Source organism: Pseudophryne corroboree, unplaced genomic scaffold (genome assembly GCF_028390025.1).
Source record: "Pseudophryne corroboree isolate aPseCor3 unplaced genomic scaffold, aPseCor3.hap2 scaffold_1200, whole genome shotgun sequence".
NCBI classification, from domain to species: domain Eukaryota; kingdom Metazoa; phylum Chordata; class Amphibia; order Anura; family Myobatrachidae; genus Pseudophryne; species Pseudophryne corroboree.
The window spans coordinates 56,141-75,296 of record NW_026967825.1 but is presented as its reverse complement, the minus strand read 5'-3'; the positions used below and the strand labels follow the sequence as shown (position 1 = coordinate 75,296).

General features: G+C 45.4%; 15 non-coding genes and 2 pseudogenes across 15 annotated transcripts; 15 read left to right on the top strand and 2 right to left on the bottom strand.

Moving 5' to 3' along the window:
• Positions 1-756: 756 nt before the first annotated feature.
• LOC134991105 (U1 spliceosomal RNA) lies at positions 757-920 on the top strand. Its single transcript, XR_010195545.1, has one exon. It is a non-coding gene; the product is annotated as a U1 spliceosomal RNA (small nuclear RNA).
• Positions 921-1,072: 152 nt separating this feature from the next.
• LOC134991100 (U1 spliceosomal RNA) lies at positions 1,073-1,235 on the top strand. The gene has a single exon (XR_010195542.1). It is a non-coding gene; the product is annotated as a U1 spliceosomal RNA (small nuclear RNA).
• A 672-nt stretch (positions 1,236-1,907) lies between these two features.
• Positions 1,908-2,071, top strand: LOC134991107 (U1 spliceosomal RNA). The gene has a single exon (XR_010195547.1). It is a non-coding gene; the product is annotated as a U1 spliceosomal RNA (small nuclear RNA).
• Positions 2,072-2,223: 152 nt separating this feature from the next.
• LOC134991104 (U1 spliceosomal RNA) lies at positions 2,224-2,386 on the top strand. Its single transcript, XR_010195544.1, has one exon. It is a non-coding gene; the product is annotated as a U1 spliceosomal RNA (small nuclear RNA).
• Positions 2,387-3,057: 671 nt separating this feature from the next.
• Positions 3,058-3,221, top strand: LOC134991094 (U1 spliceosomal RNA). The gene has a single exon (XR_010195536.1). It is a non-coding gene; the product is annotated as a U1 spliceosomal RNA (small nuclear RNA).
• Positions 3,222-3,373: 152 nt separating this feature from the next.
• On the top strand, positions 3,374-3,536 carry LOC134991097 (U1 spliceosomal RNA). The gene has a single exon (XR_010195539.1). It is a non-coding gene; the product is annotated as a U1 spliceosomal RNA (small nuclear RNA).
• Positions 3,537-4,207: 671 nt separating this feature from the next.
• LOC134991092 (U1 spliceosomal RNA) lies at positions 4,208-4,371 on the top strand. Its single transcript, XR_010195534.1, has one exon. It is a non-coding gene; the product is annotated as a U1 spliceosomal RNA (small nuclear RNA).
• A 152-nt stretch (positions 4,372-4,523) lies between these two features.
• Positions 4,524-4,686, top strand: LOC134991101 (U1 spliceosomal RNA). Its single transcript, XR_010195543.1, has one exon. It is a non-coding gene; the product is annotated as a U1 spliceosomal RNA (small nuclear RNA).
• A 671-nt stretch (positions 4,687-5,357) lies between these two features.
• On the top strand, positions 5,358-5,521 carry LOC134991096 (U1 spliceosomal RNA). Its single transcript, XR_010195538.1, has one exon. It is a non-coding gene; the product is annotated as a U1 spliceosomal RNA (small nuclear RNA).
• Positions 5,522-5,673: 152 nt separating this feature from the next.
• LOC134991098 (U1 spliceosomal RNA) lies at positions 5,674-5,836 on the top strand. The gene has a single exon (XR_010195540.1). It is a non-coding gene; the product is annotated as a U1 spliceosomal RNA (small nuclear RNA).
• Positions 5,837-6,507: 671 nt separating this feature from the next.
• On the top strand, positions 6,508-6,671 carry LOC134991093 (U1 spliceosomal RNA). The gene has a single exon (XR_010195535.1). It is a non-coding gene; the product is annotated as a U1 spliceosomal RNA (small nuclear RNA).
• Positions 6,672-6,823: 152 nt separating this feature from the next.
• On the top strand, positions 6,824-6,986 carry LOC134991099 (U1 spliceosomal RNA). Its single transcript, XR_010195541.1, has one exon. It is a non-coding gene; the product is annotated as a U1 spliceosomal RNA (small nuclear RNA).
• A 662-nt stretch (positions 6,987-7,648) lies between these two features.
• Positions 7,649-7,812, top strand: LOC134991106 (U1 spliceosomal RNA). The gene has a single exon (XR_010195546.1). It is a non-coding gene; the product is annotated as a U1 spliceosomal RNA (small nuclear RNA).
• A 152-nt stretch (positions 7,813-7,964) lies between these two features.
• LOC134991102 (U1 spliceosomal RNA) lies at positions 7,965-8,106 on the top strand (annotated as a pseudogene).
• A 2,612-nt stretch (positions 8,107-10,718) lies between these two features.
• Positions 10,719-10,860, bottom strand: LOC134991103 (U1 spliceosomal RNA; annotated as a pseudogene).
• A 152-nt stretch (positions 10,861-11,012) lies between these two features.
• On the bottom strand, positions 11,013-11,176 carry LOC134991095 (U1 spliceosomal RNA). Its single transcript, XR_010195537.1, has one exon. It is a non-coding gene; the product is annotated as a U1 spliceosomal RNA (small nuclear RNA).
• A 5,259-nt stretch (positions 11,177-16,435) lies between these two features.
• Positions 16,436-16,509, top strand: TRNAN-AUU (transfer RNA asparagine (anticodon AUU)). Its single transcript has one exon. It is a non-coding gene; the product is annotated as a tRNA-Asn (tRNA).
• The last annotated feature ends 2,647 nt before the right edge of the window (positions 16,510-19,156 follow it).

Here is a 19,156-nt window from a genome sequence, read left to right as displayed (position 1 = left end):
CACAAAAGATGCTTGGGGCTACTAACACATGGGTAAGCCACGTAAAGCTTCCCATGGGTCAGTGGCATCACAACGGGGTTGCGGCACACACCCGAGTGTCACCCGCCAAGGGGGGTGACACCAAAGTGCCGGCTCTTCTTCAGTGACAGAATATGGGTGTTTCACTGTGACATTACGTGCAACACCCAGTTTCTGTCACTGTGCAGGAGCCAGCACTACTCACACACTAGTCCCCGGGTGCAGCCCCCAACCCCCGGGATACCCGCAGCAACAAAATGGTGATTCAGGCCACGCCCCTACCTATGAGACCATGCCTCCTTTTTACCATTGCCCTGCTTATCTGCGCGCACTGCATTACAATCTCCCTCGCCGCCTCTCTGGGTGTCACCAGTGATAGTGACACCTCTGCCATGCTTGTAGCAGCTGGTCCTAAGATCTACGCCTCCAGCCCTGAGTGTTTTCCCTTGTGACGTGTTAATCATCATAGCGAAGCAGATGCTTACAGAAAACTGCTGGTGCTTAGATTGAAAAGAAAAACATTGACGAACCCATCATTTCAGCGACAGGGTCTGCCACACGACTGACTGAAATGACTGGTTGGTTTGGGCCCCCACCAAAAAAGAATCAATCAATCTCTCCTTGCACAAACTGGCTCTACAGAGGCAAGATGTCCTCCCTTGTGCTGCCTCAGTTGAATCTCCTTTACTTGACAGAGATGTGCCTGAGCAGCGGCCCTCCCCAGCCCTATCCCAAATCATACTTATTTTGCATAGGAGATACCATGGTCATGAAGATTGTTCTCCCAGGGTGAGGTTCATTCATTGCATTCTGGGTATGCTGACCCCTGTGATTTCCCCAAATGTGGGAAACTCAATTGCATTATTTGTGGTAGTGGGGGACAGTGTTTGTGCTTTCTTCTGGTCAACTCTGGTAAAAATCAGATTTCTTTGTCTCAGATCTTCCTCTAGCCTTGTTCCTCTTTCGAGAGTTCCCTTGTGCTGCCTCAGTTGGATCTCCTTCACTTGACAGGGGGGTACCCGAGCAGCGACCCTCCCCAGCTCTAGCCCAACTCCTACTTACCTGCCAGGTGAGATACTATGATCATGTAGGTGCTTCTCCCAGGGCAAGGCTCACCCATTGCACTCTGGGTGTGCTGCCCCTGTGATTTCCCCAAATGTTGGAAACTTGACTGCATAATTTGTGTTTCCCCTGGTCGGCTCTCGTATAATTCAGATCTCTTTGTCTCAGGTCTCTCTCCAGCCTAGTTTGCTGTCTGTTTCCACTTCTCTTTTCTTGAGCCGCTCCCTTCTATGCCCTTGCGCACTATCCTAACTTCTCCCGTCTGCTTACTTTGTGCCTTCCAACACACAATGCAAACTTCAGGTAGTGCTGCAGGGCCCTCACCCTTTTAACTGCCTCACAGAGCAGCTCTGGAGCTGTTACAGTGCCCAGCTGCTGCAGAGAAATCAGCTTGAATGCTTCAGGGGCTGGGGCATTGCCAACATGAGCCCCACACCGAAGGAGGGTGGGGGTGTTTAATGCGAACTAAGGGTCATCCAAGCGCTGCAAAAGGCCGCCATGCCCTGCATACCCCTTTTCTCTTTTCATATGCAGATGAGGGTTCCAGCCAACTTTGGCCCACTGCTTGGATGACATCACCATATGCAAATCCATCTGCTGTAGGCCTTCCCCCAGGAATGCTTGCACTAGTTGTTGCATTTGGTTTGTTGTTTGGGGGTGCTTCAGTATTAGGCAGCCTTCTGCCCTCCCATGTTCATCTGAAAATATGTGTTCTCCCTGCAGTTGTTGTCCCCAGATGAGAGTTCCCTTGTGCTGCCTCAGTTGAATCTCCTTTACTTGACAGAGATGTGCCTGAGCAGCGGCCCTCCCCAGCCCTATCTCAAATCATACTTATTTTGCATAGGAGATACCATGGTCAAGAAGATTGTTCTCCCAGGGTGAGGGTCATTCATTGCATTCTGGGTATGCTGACCCCTGTGATTTCCCCAAATGTGGGAAACTCGACTGCATTATTTGTGGTAGTGGGGGACTGTGTTTGTGCTTTCCTCTGGTCAGCTCTGGTAAAAGTCAGATTTCTTTGTCTCAGATCTTCCTCTAGCCTTGTTCTTCTTTCGAGAGTTCCCTTGTGCTGCCTCAGTTGGATCTCCTTCACTTGACAGAAGGGTGCTTGAGCAGCGACCCTCCCCAGCTATAGCCCAACTCCTACTTACCTGCCAGGTTAGATACTATGATCATGAAGCTGCTTCTCCCAGGGCAAGGCTCACCCATTGCACTCTGGGTGTGCTGCTCCTGCGATTTCCCCAAATGTGGGACACTTGACTGCATAATTTGTGTTTCCCCTGGTCGGCTCTCGTATAATTCAGATCTCTTTGTCTCAGGTCTCTCTCCAGCCTAGTTTGCTGTCTGTTTCCACTTCTCTTTTCTTGAGCCGCTCCCTTCTATGCCCTTGCGCACTATCCTGACTTCTCCCGTCTGCTTACTTTGTGCCTTCCAATGCACAATGCGAACTACAGGTAGTGCTGCAGGACCCACACCCTTTTACTTGCCTTACAGAGCAGCTCTGGAGCTGTTACAGTGCCCAGCTGCTGCAAGAAATCAGCTTGAATGCTTCAGGGGCTGGGGCATTGCCAACATGAGCCCCACACCGAAGGAGGGTGGGGGTGTTTAATGCGAACTAAGGGTCATCCAAGCGCCACAAAAGGCCGCCATGCCCTGCATACCCCTTTTCTCTTTTCATATGCAGATGAGGGTTCCAGCCAACTTTGGCCCACTGCTTGGATGACATCACTGTATGCAAATCCGTCTTCTGCAGACCTTCCCCCAGGAATGCTTGTACTAGTTGTTGCATTTGGTTTGTTGTTTGGGGGTGCTTCAGTATTAGGCAGCCTTCTGCCCTCCCATGTTCATTTGAAAATATGTGTTCTCCCTGCAGTTGTTGTCCCCAGATGAGAGTTCCCTTGTGCTGCCTCAGTTGAATCTCCTTTACTTGACAGAGATATGCCTGAGCAGCGGCCCTCCCCAGCCCTATCCCAAATCATACTTATTTTGCATAGGAGTTACCATGGTCATGAAGATTGTTCTCCCAGGGTGAGGTTCATTCATTGCATTCTGGGTATGCTGACCCCTGTGATTTCCCCAAATGTGGGAAACTCGACTGCATTATTTGTGGTAGTGGGGGACTGTGTTTGTGCTTTCCTCTGGTCAGCTCTGGTAAAAGTCAGATTTCTTTGTCTCAGATCTTCCTCTAGCCTTGTTCTTCTTTCGAGAGTTCCCTTGTGCTGCCTCAGTTGGATCTCCTTCACTTGACAGGGGGGTGCCCGAGCAGCGACCCTCCCCAGCTCTAGCCCAACTCCTACTTACCTGCCAGGTGAGATACTATGATCAGGAAGGTGCTTCTCCCAGGGCAAGGCTCACCCATTGCACTCTGGGTGTGCTGCTCCTGCGATTTCCCCAAATGTGGGACACTTGACTGCATAATTTGTGTTTCCTCTGGTCGGCTCTCGTATAATTCAGATCTCTTTGTCTCAGGTCTCTCTCCAGCCTAGTTTGCTGTCTGTTTCCACTTCTCTTTTCTTGAGCCGCTCCCTTCTATGCCCTTGCGCACTATCCTGACTTCTCCCGTCTGCTTACTTTGTGCCTTCCAACGCACAATGCGAACTACAGGTAGTGCTGCAGGGCCCACACCCTTTTAGTTGCCTTACAGAGCAGCTCTGGAGCTGTTACAGTGCCCAGCTGCTGCAAGAAATCAGCTGGAATGCTTCAGGGGCTGGGGCATTGCCAACATGAGCCCCACACCGAAGGAGGGTGGGGGTGTTTAATGCGAACTAAGGGTCATCCAAGCGCAGCAAAAGGCCGCCATGCCCTGCATACCCCTTTTCTCTTTTCATATGCAGATGAGGGTTCCAGCCAACTTTGGCCCACTGCTTGGATGACATCACTGTATGCAAATCCGTCTTCTGCAGACCTTCCCCCAGGAATGCTTGTACTAGTTGTTGCATTTGGTTTGTTGTTTGGGGGTGCTTCAGTATTAGGCAGCCTTCTGCCCTCCCATGTTCATTTGAAAATATGTGTTCTCCCTGCAGTTGTTGTCCCCAGATGAGAGTTCCCTTGTGCTGCCTCAGTTGAATCTTCTTTACTTGACAGATATATGCCTGAGCAGCGGCCCTCCCCAGCCCTATCCCAAATCATACTTATTTTGCATAGGAGATACCATGGTCATGAAGATTGTTCTCCCAGGGTGAGGTTCATTCATTGCATTCTGGGTATGCTGACCCCTGTGATTTCCCCAAATGTGGGAAACTCGACTGCATTATTTGTGATAGTGGGGGACTGTGTTTGTGCTTTCCTCTGGTCAGCTCTGGTAAAAGTCAGATTTCTTTGTCTCAGATCTTCCTCTAGCCTTGTTCTTCTTTCGAGAGTTCCCTTGTGCTGCCTCAGTTGGATCTCCTTCACTTGACTGGGGGGTGCCCGAGCAGCGACCCTCCCCAGCTCTAGCCCAACTCCTACTTACCTGCCAGGTGAGATACTATGATCAGGAAGTTGCTACTCCCAGTGCAAGGCTCACCCATTGCACTCTGGGTGTGCTGCTCCTGCGATTTCCCCAAATGTGGGAAACTTGACTGCATAATTTGTGTTTCCCCTGGTCGGCTCTCGTATAATTCAGATCTCTTTGTCTCAGGTCTCTCTCCAGCCTAGTTTGCTGTCTGTTTCCACTTCTCTTTTCTTGAGCCGCTCCCTTCTATGCCCTTGCGCACTATCCTGACTTCTCCCGTCTGCTTACTTTGTGCTTTCCAATGCACAATGCAAACTACAGGTAGTGCTGCAGGGCCCACACCCTTTTACTTGCCTTACAGAGCAGCTCTGGGGATGTTACAGTGCCCAGCTGCTGCAAGAAATCAGCTTGAATGCTTCAGGGGCTGGGGCATAGCCAACATGAGCCCCACACCGAAGGAGGGTGGAGGTGTTTAATGCGAACTAGGGGTCATCCAAGCGCCGCAAAAGGCCGCCATGCCCTGCACGCACCTTTTCTCTTTTCATATGCAGACGAGGGTTGAAGCCAACTTTGACCCACTGCTTGGATGGCATTACCATATGCAAATCAATCTGCTGCAGGCCTTCCCCCAGGAATGCTTGCACTAGTTGTTGCATTTGGTTTGTTGTTTGGGGGTGCTTCAGTATTAGGCAGCCTTCTGCCCTCCCATGTTCATCTGAAAATATGTGTTCTCCCTGCAGTTGTTGTCCCCAGATGAGAGTTCCCTTGTGCTGCCTCAGTTGAATCTCCTTTACTTGACAGAGATGTGCCTGAGCAGCGGACCTCCCTAGCCCTATCTCAAATCATACTTATTTTGTATAGGAGATACCATGGTCAAGAAGATTGTTCCCCCAGGGTGAGGGTCATTCATTGCATTCTGGGTATGCTGACCCCTGTGATTTCCCCAAATGTGGGAAACTTGACTGCATTATTTGTAGTAGTGGGGGACTGTGTTTGTGCTTTCCTCTGGTCAGCTCTGGTAAAAGTCAGATTTCTTTGTCTCATTTCTTCCTCTAGCCTTATTCTTCTTTTGAGAGTTCCCTTGTGCTGCCTCAGTTGGATCTCCTTCACTTGACAGAGGGGTGCTTGAGCAGCGACCCTCCCCAGCTATAGCCCAACTCCTACTTACCTGCCAGGTGAGATACTATGATCATGAAGGTGCTTCTCCCAGGGCAAGGCTCACCCATTGCACTCTGGGTGTGCTGCTCCTGCGATTTCCCCAAATGTGGGACACTTGACTGCATAATTTGTGTTTCCCCTGGTCGGCTCTCGTATAATTCAGATCTCTTTGTCTCAGGTCTCTCTCCAGCCTAGTTTGCTGTCTGTTTCCACTTCTCTTTTCTTGAGCCGCTCCCTTCTATGCCCTTGCGCACTATCCTGACTTCTCCCGTCTGCTTACTTTGTGCCTTCCAATGCACAATGCGAACTACAGGTAGTGCTGCAGGACCCACACCCTTTAACTTGCCTTACAGAGCAGCTATGGAGCTGTTACAGTGCCCAGATGCTGCAAGAAATCAGCTTGAATGCTTCAGGGGCTGGGGCATTGCCAACATGAGCCCCACACCGAAGGAGGGTGGGGGTGTTTAATGCGAACTAAGGGTCATCCAAGCGCCGCAAAAGGCCGCCATGCCCTGCATACCCCTTTTCTCTTTTCATATGCAGATGAGGGTTCCAGCCAACTTTGGCCCACTGCTTGGATGACATCACTGTATGCAAATCCGTCTTCTGCAGACCTTCCCCCAGGAATGCTTGTACTAGTTGTTGCATTTGGTTTGTTGTTTGGGGGTGCTTCAGTATTAGGCAGCCTTCTGCCCTCCCATGTTCATTTGAAAATATGTGTTCTCCCTGCAGTTGTTGTCCCCAGATGAGAGTTCCCTTGTGTTGCCTCAGTTGAATCTCCTTTACTTGACAGAGATGTGCCTGAGCAGCGGCCCTCCCCAGCCCTATCCCAAATCATACTTATTTTGCATAGGAGATACCATGGTCATGAAAATTGTTCTCCCAGGGTGAGGTTCATTCATTGCATTCTGGGTATGCTGACCCCTGTGATTTCCCCAAATGTGGGAAACTCGACTGCATTATTTGTGGTAGTGGGGGACTGTGTTTGTGCTTTCCTCTGGTCAGCTCTGGTAAAAGTCAGATTTCTTTGTCTCAGATCTTCCTCTAGCCTTGTTCTTCTTTCGAGAGTTCCCTTGTGCTGCCTCAGTTGGATCTCCTTCACTTGACAGGGGGGTGCCCGAGCAGCGACCCTCCCCAGCTCTAGCCCAACTCCTACTTACCTGCCAGGTGAGATACTATGATCATGAAGGTGCTTCTCCCAGGGCAAGGCTCACCCATTGCACTCTGGGTGTGCTGCCCCTGTGATTTCCCCAAATGTGGGAAACTTGACTGCATAATTTGTGTTTCCACTGGTCGGCTTTCATATAATTCAGATCTCTTTGTCTAAGGTCTCTCTCCAGCCTAGTTTGCTGTCTGTTTCCACTTCTTTTTTTTTGAGCCCCTCCCTTCTATACCCTTGTGCACTATCCTGACTTCTCCTGTCTGCTTACTTTGTGCCTTCCAATGCACAATGCAAACTACAGGTAGTGCTGCATGGCCCACAACCTGTTACTTGCCTTACAGAGCAGCTCTGGAGCTGTTACAGTGCCAAGCTGCTGCAAGAAATCAGCTTGAATGCTGGGGCATTGCCAACATGAGCCCCACACCGAAGGAGGGTGGGGGTGTTTAATGCGAACTAAGGGTCATCCAAGCGCCGCAAAAGGCCGCCATGCCCTGCATACCCCTTTTCTCTTTTCATATGCAGATGAGGGTTCCAGCCAACTTTGGCCCACTGCTTGGATGACATCACTGTATGCAAATCCGTCTTCTGCAGACCTTCCCCCAGGAATGCTTGTACTAGTTGTTGCATTTGGTTTGTTGTTTGGGGGTGCTTCAGTATTAGGCAGCCTTCTGCCCTCCCATGTTCATTTGAAAATATGTATTCTCCCTGCAGTTGTTGTCCCCAGATGAGAGTTCCCTTGTGCTGCCTCAGTTGAATCTCCTTTACTTGACAGAGATATGCCTGAGCAGCGGCCCTCCCCAGCCCTATCCCAAATCATACTTATTTTGCATAGGAGATACCATGGTCATGAAGATTGTTCTCCCAGGGTGAGGTTCATTCATTGCATTCTGGGTATGCTGACCCCTGTGATTTCCCCAAATGTGGGAAACTCGACTGCATTATTTGTGGTAGTGGGGGACTGTGTTTGTGCTTTCCTCTGGTCAGCTCTGGTAAAAGTCAGATTTCTTTGTCTCAGATCTTCCTCTAGCCTTGTTCTTCTTTCGAGAGTTCCCTTGTGCTGCCTCAGTTGGATCTCCTTCACTTGACAGGGGGGTGCCCGAGCAGCGACCCTCCCCAGCTCTAGCCCAACTCCTACTTACCTGCCAGGTGAGATACTATGATCATGTAGGTGCTTCTCCCAGGGCAAGGCTCACCCATTGCACTCTGGGTGTGCTGCCCCTTTGAATTCCCCAAATGTGGGAAACTTGACTGCATAATTTGTGTTTCCCCTGGTCGGCTCTCATATAATTCAGATCTCTTTGTCTCAGGTCTCTCTCCTGCCTAGTTTGCTGACTGTTTCCACTTCTCTTTTCTTGAGCCGCTCCCTTCTATGCCCTTGCGCACTACCCTGACTTCTCCCGTCTGCTTACTTTGTGCCTTCCAACGCACAATGCGAACTACAGGTAGTGCTGCAGGGCCCACACCCTTTTAGTTGCCTTACAGAGCAGCTCTGGAGCTGTTACAGTGCCCAGCTGCTGCAAGAAATCAGCTTGAATGCTTCAGGGGCTGGGGCATGGCCAACATGAGCCCCACACCGAAGGAGGGTGGGGGTGTTTAATGCGAACTAGGGGTCATCCAAGCGCAGCAAAAGGCCGCCATGCCCTGCATACCCCTTTTCTCTTTTCATATGCAGATAAGGGTTCCAGCCAACTTTGGCCCACTGCTTGGATGACATCACCGTATGCAATTCCATCTTCTGCAGACCTTCCCCAAGGAATGCTTGTACTAGTTGTTGCATTTGGTTTGTTGTTTGGGGGTGCTTCAGTATTAGGCAGCCTTCTGCCCTCCCATGTTCATCTGAAAATATGTGTTCTCCCTGCAGTTGTTGTCCCCAGATGAGAGTTCCCTTGTGCTGCCTCAGTTGAATCTCCTTTACTTGACAAGGGAGGCATTTTGGATTTTTTCTTTGGGTACCCCTACACCTGATGGTCTGATTGAGAGCATCGAACTGAACAACATTGGCAGTCTCTGAAGATTTTATCTATTGATTTACCTAATATATTATTTATTGAATATCCATTTATTGTATGTTTAATAAATAAACAAAATTATTAGAAGTAGCTATTTTGGGAACAGCATTCCTCTTAGTATGAAACTGTATAATCCTGTTGTGTGTGTTCCTTTAAAGTTCTTTAGTAAAATCCACTAGTAATGATGAACATCAGATTTCTTCCTCCATCCTCTTTTTACACTTTCTCTTGGTTCTATATATATATATATTTTTTATTTTTTTATTTTTTTTCCCTCCTTCTCCCAAAAGGCCCCCCTCCCTCCCCCCCCCCCCCTCCCTGTTTTAAATTTTTACATCTTTAAATCTTTAAATCTTCGAATCCTTAAATTGTCTGTTTAATAATTATTCTTTCTTCAATTCTTTTTGTTGTTTAAGCAGCAATGTAATTATTCCAGGGGTTAAAATAATGAAATATAGAAATAATATTAACAAAAATTAAAGGTAAAAATGAATTGATAGAATGATCCCATTAAAAGTAAATAAATAATATGGATGTTAAGCTGAGCGGGTTGGATTCGAACATGGGACTCGCTGCATAGAGTGCAGGTGATGTTTCCCCTGCGCCACAAGAGCTGCTTTAGTAGTGTGTTGGATTTATGTTACCCTAAAAGGTTTTATATAAGTAAATGGGGATCCTTAGTGCTGGGTCTCTGAATTATGTGTATGTGATTATAGAGATGAGGTATTGATTGAAAGATTAGAGGTTAATCTGTATATAGATTATATATTTTCTGTTATTTTTTAAACCACCTTGTTGCTTATTTTATTATTATTTTTAATCACCATGTTGCTTATTTTTATATTATGAAATGCCTTTATATGTGCAATTGCAATTAGAAAGTTGTTCCATATGTGAGTCATTACATGTATGCATCCAATTAGTACATGTATATATCCAATCAACTAATTAGTAATGCTATTGGTCCGGTGCATTTTAAAAAGAGCCTGCTAGGCTGCTGATGTATCCTCTGACGAAACCGCTCTTGGATAACAGCGGAGAAACGCGTAAGGAAGGTGACTACCAGACACTCTGATTGCTGAGATATAAGCCCATTCATGAACGAGCTACATCACGGCGGACGTCTGATGTAAAGACAGCGGTGAAGGGGAAAAAGCAATTTGAGACCGAGCAAAAGGAGGTCTCTACCCCACGGCAGGGAGGAATATCCCGACCGCGAGTGCCAATAAGATCCAGCCACGGTTAACGACTGAGGCAGCATAAGGAAACTCTCATCTGGGGACAACAACTGCAGGGAGAACACATATTTTCAGATGAACATGGGAGGGCAGAAGGCTGCCTAATACTGAAGCACCCCCAAACAACAAACCAAATGCAACAACTAGTGCAAGCATTCCTGGGGGAAGGCCTGCAGCAGATGGATTTGCATATGGTGATGTCATCCAAGCAGTGGGTCAAAGTTGGCGTCAACCCTCGTCTGCATATGAAAAGAGAAAAGGGGCGTGCAGGGCATGGCGGCCTTTTGCGGCGCTTGGATGACCCCTAGTTCACATTAAACACCTCCACCCTCCTTCGGTGTGGGGCTCATGTTGGCTATGCCCCAGCCCCTGAAGCATTCAAGCTGATTTCTTGCAGCAGCTGGGCACTGTAACAGCTCCAGAGCTGCTCTGTAAGGCAAGTAAAAGGGCGTGGGCCCTGCAGCACTACCTGTAGTTTGTATTGTGCGTTGGAAGGCACAAAGTAAGCAGACTGGAGAAGTCAGGATAGTGAGCAAGGGCATAGAAGGGAGTGGCTCAAGAAAAGAGAAGTGGAAACAGACAGCAAACTAGGCTGGAGAGAGACCTGAGACAAAGAGATCTATATTATACGAGAGCCGACCAGGGGAAACACAAATTATGCAGTCAAGTGTCCAACATTTGGGGAAACCGCAGGAGCAGCACACCCAGAGTGCAATGGGTGAGCCTTGCCCTGGGAGAAGCACCTTCATGATCATAGTATCTCACCTGGCAGGTAAGTAGGAGTTGGGCTAGAGCTGGGGAGGGTCGCTGCTCGGGCACCCCCCTGTCAAGTGAAGGAGATCCAACTGAGGCAGCACAAGGGAACTCTCGAAAGAAGAACAAGGCTAGAGGAAGATCTGAGATAAAGAAATCTGACTTTTACCAGAGCTGACCAGAGGAAAGCACAAACACAGTACCTCACTACCACAAATAATGCAGTCCAGTTTCCCACATTTGGGGAAATCACAGGGATCAGCATACCCAGAATGCAATGAATGAACCTCACCCTGGGAGAACAATCTTCATGACCATGGTATCTCCTATGCAAAATAAGTATGATTTGAGATAGGGCTGGGGAGGGCTGCTGCTCAGGCACATCTCTGTCAAGAATTTATAAAGTCTATACATATATATAACCAAATGTCAATATATATATATATATAGAACCCAGCGCTCCTATCAAAACTTATCTATTTCACCAATTTGTTGCTTATTTAATCTTTATACATCTATTAATTTTTACCATATATTATAAAATGCTGCTCCCATAGTTAGTACTGTTCTACCAATAATAAACCAAATTTTAAAGATAATCACACTTGTTATCAAGGGAGCGCAAAAAATAGAATATACAAGCTCTTTATTTTAAAAAAAATATATATAGACAGAAGAAACCCACATTCAACAAAATACAATGGAGTCAACATATATAGGCACCACTATCCATATCTAAATGTAATCAGTATCTATTTCATATTGCCCTTGATGACAACGGAATGTCTATTAAAGTGTCCAAAAAATCCTCCTGGATACAGCTGTTGTAATTAAATCGTTACTTTCCAATTGTAATTGATACATTAAATTCCTTCTTGTGGATGAACAGCAACAGTTGTAACCAACGCCTCTTATTTACTGCAGTTAAAGTTCATATGTAACTCACGTGAGTAATGAAAGAAAACAGGGGGAGAGCGCTGTGATGGTTGGTGAAACACAGCGGTATGCTACAACGTACCCACATTTGCATCCATGCATATATAGATGTAGGTGTGTGTACGTCGGTGTGCGTCCAGGTGTCAACGCGTGTATGTATAGATACAGGTGAGGGTACGTCTGTGTATGTCCAGGTGTCAGAATGTGTATGTATAGATGCAGGTGTGGGAACGTCAGTGTAGGTTCAGATGTCAGCGCGTGTATGTATAGATGCAGGTGCTTGTATGTCCAGATGTCAGTGCATGTATGTATAGATGCAAGTGTGGGTACGTCGGTGTATGTCCATTTGTCAGCGCGTGTATATATAGATGCAGGTGCTTGTATGTTGGTGTATGTCCAGGTGTCAGCGTGTGTATGTATAGATGCAGGTGTGGGAATGTTAGTGTATGTCCAGGTGTCAGGGTGTGTATGTATGGATATTAGGTGTGGGTACATCAGTGTATGTCCAGGTGTCAGCGCATGTATGTATAGATGCAGGATAATAATCACACAGCGTGCCCCCCACCAACCACAAACCTCCCCCACCCCCCTGTATGACATAAACACCGCTAATTACACTTACACACAATAATTTCAGTTTGCGACCAGGAGCCGGCAATGTATGTGCACCCAAATGAAGCCACTGTACATGCCCTGCAGGCTGCTATGTACTGCACAGGTGCAACAAATTTAAATGCCCTATCTTTAAAATGGGGCATATTTTACTAAATTAAAAAAACCTGTAACTTTCTGTAAAACCTTAACCCCAAAAGGCACTACACTAACATAGGGGTGTAGAGTTGGATCTTGATCCAAGGCACCAACAGGCTAAAGCTTTGACTGTTCCCAGGATGCCTTGCACCGCCTCCTCTATAACCCTGCCCAGTGACGTAACTAGACCTTTGTGGTCCCCATAGCAAAATTCTGAATGGGCCCACCAGCACTCAACAAGAATGAGTGGCGTTTGGGGTCAGAAAAGTAGAGGGGAAGGGGTCTGACAGAGTAGGGGGCAGGACATGAATGAATAGAAACTGAGGTGTCCATTATATAAAGAAATATAGGCCCTCATTCCGAGTTGATCGGTCGCAAGGCGAATTTAGCAGAGTTACACACGCTAAGCCGCCGCCTACTTCCGTGGCGCTCACCTGATTGGCTGTGCGCTGTCTGTGCTGTGACAGCGCATCGCACAGCTCGGTCCATTAGTTTCAATGGTGGGAACTTTGCCGTCAGCGGTGGGGTTACCCGCGGTCAGCCGCTGACCGGCGGGTGACCTCACCGCTAGCCGCTAAGTTCCCACCATTGAATATAATGGACGGAGCTGTGCGATGCGCTGTCACAGCACAGACAGCGCACAGCCAATCAGGTGAGCGCCACGGAAGTAGCGCTTCCTGATTGGCTGAAGGGACTTCAGTGACAGGAGTCACGTGGTGTCCCGGCATTCGGGGTAAGGGGTCTCATGTGTCAGCATGGGACCCCTTTCAGTCCGGTGGTCCGTGTGTCCGTTTTCTTTTTTTGCCAAGTACGTGGATGTATCTCTGGACGTGGATGTACCTCTGGACGCTGGAAGGTGAGTATAATTTTTTTCACAGGTACCCTCGGATCGTCGGAGACCGTGGCAGTCGGCGTGTCAACATAGGTAAGTATGAATGTGTCGGCAGTGTGTAATAAAGTTTTACTGTCACGGTGTCTGTGTCCTGTTTTTATTTGGGTATTTTTTCCCCAGTAGAACTACAGGTACCAGCGGGCCCGTTTTTCTCCCGCATGCTGGTACTTGTGGTTCTCCAAGTACCAGTATGCGGGGGAGGCTTGCTGGGACTTGTAGTTCTTCTGGAAAAAACAATATTCTTGTCATTTTACTCTAGGCTATCAGCCTCCCATCCGCAGCCATTGGATGGGGGGGACAGCCTCGGGCTTCACCCCTTGCCCTTGGGTGGCTGGGGACCCCTTGATTGAAGGGGTCCCCACTCCCCCAGGGTACCCCGGCCAGGGGTGACTAGTTGGATATTTAATGCCACGGCCGCAGGGCACTGCATAAAAGTGACCCCCGGCTGTGGCATTATCTGTCCAGCTAGTGGAGCCCGATGCTGGTGTAAAAAATACGGGGGACCCCTACTCTTTTTGTCCCCCGTATTTTTTGCACCAGCACCAGGCGCAGAGCCCGGTGCTGGTTTTAAAAATACGGGGGATCCCTGCCCAATTTTCCCCCCGCATTTTTGGAACCAGGACCAGCTCGAAGAGCCCGAGGCTGGTTATGCTTTGGAGGGGGGACCCCACGCCATTTTTTTTTCCGTGTTTTTTCCGTTTTTTCCCGTTTTTTTAATTCGCGGCAAAATACGTCAAATTGTCCGTTTTTCGCCCGCGGGACTGTCGAATCCGTTTTTCATTGAATATGGTGAATTCCGGCAGCCACCTGCCGGAATTCACATGTCGAATTGTGTCGAATTTAAAAACGGCCATAATTTGCCGCGATTCGCCGTGAATTGCATATACCCCAAAGTAGCTTTTATGTAACCTTTTTAAACCTATTAGCATAGACCGAATCTCATCGTGTGTATAGGCCTTTAGTTCAACAACAGCATGGGACCAGTTAGTGTGTTTTGACCACTGCACAGCACCTGGTGTTATATAGTAAGCACCACTATGGCATAGTATACAGCATTATGGGCCTGATATGAGTGTGACCAGCGGTGATGTGGAATGCAGTAGGAGGTGCTGTTTAGCAAGCACCACTTCTATATTCACCATGCAGTATATTGTGTGAATATAGAAGTGTTGGTTGTGTTATGTATTAGAGTAATTATTGCAGCTCCCAGCTAAAATTGCCACAATGTAATTTAGTGACAAGCTGCAGAGATTAACCCTTTCTGTGGCTGCTGCACAACCTCTATTCATATCGCTGAATTAAATTAGGGAGATGTTCTCACCCCGCGAGCAAGCGCAGGTATATGCCACACTTATGGTAACATTGGATTTGCAGATATTTTCTTGCAGGGGTGTTTCTAAACAATTTGGCTTCAAATGCGAGATTTAAAAATGCGTGCCCCCCGCCACCATTGGCATTAAAAATTGTGCCCCTCCCCCATATATATATATAAAAAAAACTATATTTGCATGAGCGCTCCGGACGGGATGGGGGGGCGTGACCTCGCAAAAATGGGTATGGTCTCCATAAAATGGGCGTAGCCTTTCAGGCAAAGACTACCTTACACCCCAGTTCTTGACCCTGCACCAACAGACCTCGGCCACCACAGGGAAAAAAGTACAGTCATTTCCACCATGTTAAGCCCCACACATTAATGCCCTTTGGAACATATTATGTCACTCACCACAATATCTGTGATACACTATGCCCTACAGTAAAGCTTCTAATTACTTTTACAAAAACTGCTCAATGCCAAGAGTTTCACGTGCTGGGTGTCATGCTCATTGCCAGGGGTTTCACTCTCTGGGTGTCATGCTCATTGCCAGGGGGAACGCAGTAGGAGGTGTTATATAGTAAGCACCACTATGGCATAGTATATAGCATTATATATATTGTGAGCACTGGTGATGTTGAGTGCAGTAGAGCTGCTGCTGGGTAATTACAATTGACTACAACCACCAATATATTCTGCTGCACTATATATATGCAAAGCTAATTCTGCTGGGTAATTACAATTGAATACAACCACCAATATATTCTGCTGCACTATATCTATATATGCAAGCTAATTCTGCTGGGTAATTACAATTGACTACAACCACCAATATATTCTGCTGCACTATATCTATATATGCAAAGCTAATTCTGCTGAGTAATTACAATTGACTACAACCACCATTATATTCTGCTGCACTATATCTATATATGCAATGCTAATTCTGCTGGGTAATGCAAATTGAAACATTATTGCATAGTATGTGATTTTGAAGTACTTTTTTAAAGTTTTGAATGATATAGACCCAGTTTAATCTTTGTGGAATGCCTGGTTGTTGTTTTTAAGGTAATTTATTGCCTGGCATTTGAGGGGGTGGGGGGTGGTTACAGATTTCAATTATTGGTTTCACTTGTAATAGTCTTCTACTTAAGTCCAATGGTGTAGGCTGTGCAAAGCCATTTGGCTGTGCATTTATTGATCTAAGCGTGCATTTTTATCAAAGCGTGATAAAATTGACACATAACAGCAGCGTTCAATCAGTATCAATTTATCTTCAGCTGATGTCGATTGTGAATTTACGTTTCTTCTCTTCTTGTCACCTACAGGTAATTACAATTGACTACAACCACCAATATATTCTGCTGCACTATATCTATATATGCAAAGCTAATTCTGCTGGGTAATGCAAATTGAAACATTATTGCATAGTATGCAATAATATAGTATGCATATAGCAGAGGATAGTTTCAATCTGCCTACCTCTGGGTTATGGGCCCAGAATGCTTTCATTGCAGTACTCTGCTGCACATGTAAGTGCAAGAAATCCTGAAGCACTCACTCATCATGGGAAAGTACCAATGTGTTTCTTCGTTGATTGATGGAAGAAACATCTTACAAAAACTCTCCAGATTATTGACTTTTAAAGTTTTTCTAGGAAACGTTCTAGATGAATGCTTATTAGCGTTTGTCAGAACATACGTTTGCAAAGTGTCTCTGTGGCGCAATCAGTTAGCGTGTTTGGTTATTAACCAAAAGGTTGGTGGTTCAATCCCACCCAGGGACGTAATTTACCTTGTTATCAGATTTTGGTGATCTTTAAGTAGACAAGTCAAAATTTCAAACCCCCTCTTATGGTGTAGGGTACCTGGCCTTCTCTGATGTAATCAGAGTTAGATTTGATTAAGTGATTTTATAAAAAAAAAACAGCTAGGAAGCACAATTTAGCAGTGGGTTGCAGAGAAAAAGAAATATGCTGGCAAAAAAATCCAATTGAGTGATTAAACAGCTCTTCATTTTCTGGCTTTATTTTTAAGCTAACAAATTTGTTCTCTGAAAAGTGTCCACAAAGCCAAGTATCTGATTAACACCTTTGTAGGGATGGTTTTTCACCTATTACTAAATTAAACTTGCTTCATTGGAAAGGCAGCAAGATGCATCGTCATTTCAATATCTACTGAAATAATACAGGTTGACACCAGGAAACATTAACGCCACTGCATCCTTGCTGCTTTCTCATGTGGAAGTCTGTTTAATGTGAAAACAAGGTGATATCTAATTAGCACACAGGTAAGGAATTAAGAAAATCTTTATTTAAGGGTGAAGATGTTTCTCACAAAATCGTTGCCCCAATGCATCATAGAAATTCAAGCTGGAAAGATGATTTTAATATATCACTTGTACATTTTGTATTGCTCTTCTGGTGACAATGTAGTTTGTTTTTGTCAATTACCATTTTAATAATAGGGTAAAGAAAATTAAGTGGATTTTTGAAAGAAAACAATACTGTCAATATACTATTAAACAAATTAAAATGGTAAAAGTTATTGTACTTTAAGTAAAAATAAAAGAGCTAAAATATCAATCCCAATTTTGGATTACTTTAATTAAAAAAAAATGCATATAGCAGAGGATAGTTTCAATCTGCCTACCTCTGGGTTATCGGCCCAGCATGCTTCCATTGCAGTACTCTGCTGCACATGTAAGTGCAAGAGATCCTGAAGCACTCACTCATCATGGGAAAGTACCAATGTGTTTCTTCGTTGGTTGATGAAAGAAACATCTTACAAAAACTCTCCAGATTATTGACTTTTTTAAGTTTTTCTAGGAAACGTTCTAGATGAATGCTTATTAGCCTTTGTCAGTATGTACTTTTTGCAAAGTGTCTCTGTGGCGCAATCGGTTAGTGTGTTCGGCTATTAACCAAAAGGTTGGTGTTTCAATCCCACCAAGGGACGTAATTGACCTTGTGATCAGATTTTGGTGATATTTAAGTCGACAAGTCAAAATTTCAAACCCCCTGTTATGGTGTGGGTACCTGGCCTTCCCTGATGTAATCAGAGTTAGATTTGATTCAGTGATTTTATAAAAACAGCTAGGAAGCACAATTTAGCAGTGGGTTGCAGAGAAAAAAAATATGCTGGCAGAAAAATCCAATTGAGTGATTAAACAGCTCTTCATTTTCTGGCTTTATTTTTATGCTAACAAATTTGTTCTCTGAAAAGTGTCCACAAAGCCAAGTCTCTGATTAACACCTTTGTAAGGATGGTTTTTCACCTATTACTAAATTAAACTTGCTTCATTGGAAAGGCAGCAAGATGCATCCTCATTTCAATGTCTACTGAAATAATACAGGTTGACACCAGGAAACATTAACGCCACTGCATCCTTGCTGCTTTCTCATGTGGAAGTCTGTTTAATGTGAAAACAAGGTGATATCTAATTAGCACACAGGTAAGGAATTAAGAAAATCTTTATTTAAGGGTGAAGATGTTTCTCACAAAATCGTTGCCCCAATGCATCATTGAAATTCAACCTGGAAAGATGATTTTAATATATCACTTGTACATTTTGTATTGCTCTTCTGGTGACAATGTAGTTTGTTTTTGTCAATTACCATTTTAATAATAGGGTAAAGAAAATTAAGTGGATTTTTGAAATAAAACAATACTGTCAATATACTATTAAAACAAATTAAAATTGTAAAAGTTATTGTACTTTAAGTAAAAATAAAAGAGCAAAAATATCAATCCCAGTTTTGGATTACTTTAATTAACAAAAAAAATGCATATAGCAAAGGATAGTTTCAATCTACCTACCTCTGGGTTATGGGCCCAGCATGCTTCCATTGCAGTACTCTGCTGCACATGTAAGTGCAAGAGATCCTGAAGCACTCACTCATCATGGGAAAGTACCAATGTGTTTCTTCGTTGGTTGATGGAAGAAACATCTTACAAAAACTCTCCAGATTATTGACTTTTTAAAGTTTTTCTAGGAAACGTTCTAGATGAATGCTTATTAGCCTTTGTCAGTACGTACTTTTTGCAAAGTGTATCTGTGGCGCAATCGGTTAGTGTGTTCGGCTATTAACCAAAAGGTTGGTAGTTCAATCCCACCCAGGGACGTAATTGACCTTGTGATCAGATTTTGGTGATATTTAAGTCGACAAGTCAAAATTTCAAACCCCCTGTTATGGTGTGGGTAGCTGGCCTTCCCTGATGTAATCAGAGTTAGATCTGATTCCGTGATTTTATAAAAACAGCTAGGAAGCACAATTTAGCAGTGGGTTGCAGAGAAAAAAAATATGCTGGCAGAAAAATCCAATTGAGTGATTAAACAGCTCTTCATTTTCTGGCTTTATTTTTATGCTAACAAATTTGTTCTCTGAAAAGTGTCCACAAAGCCAAGTCTCTGATTAACACCTTTGTAAGGAT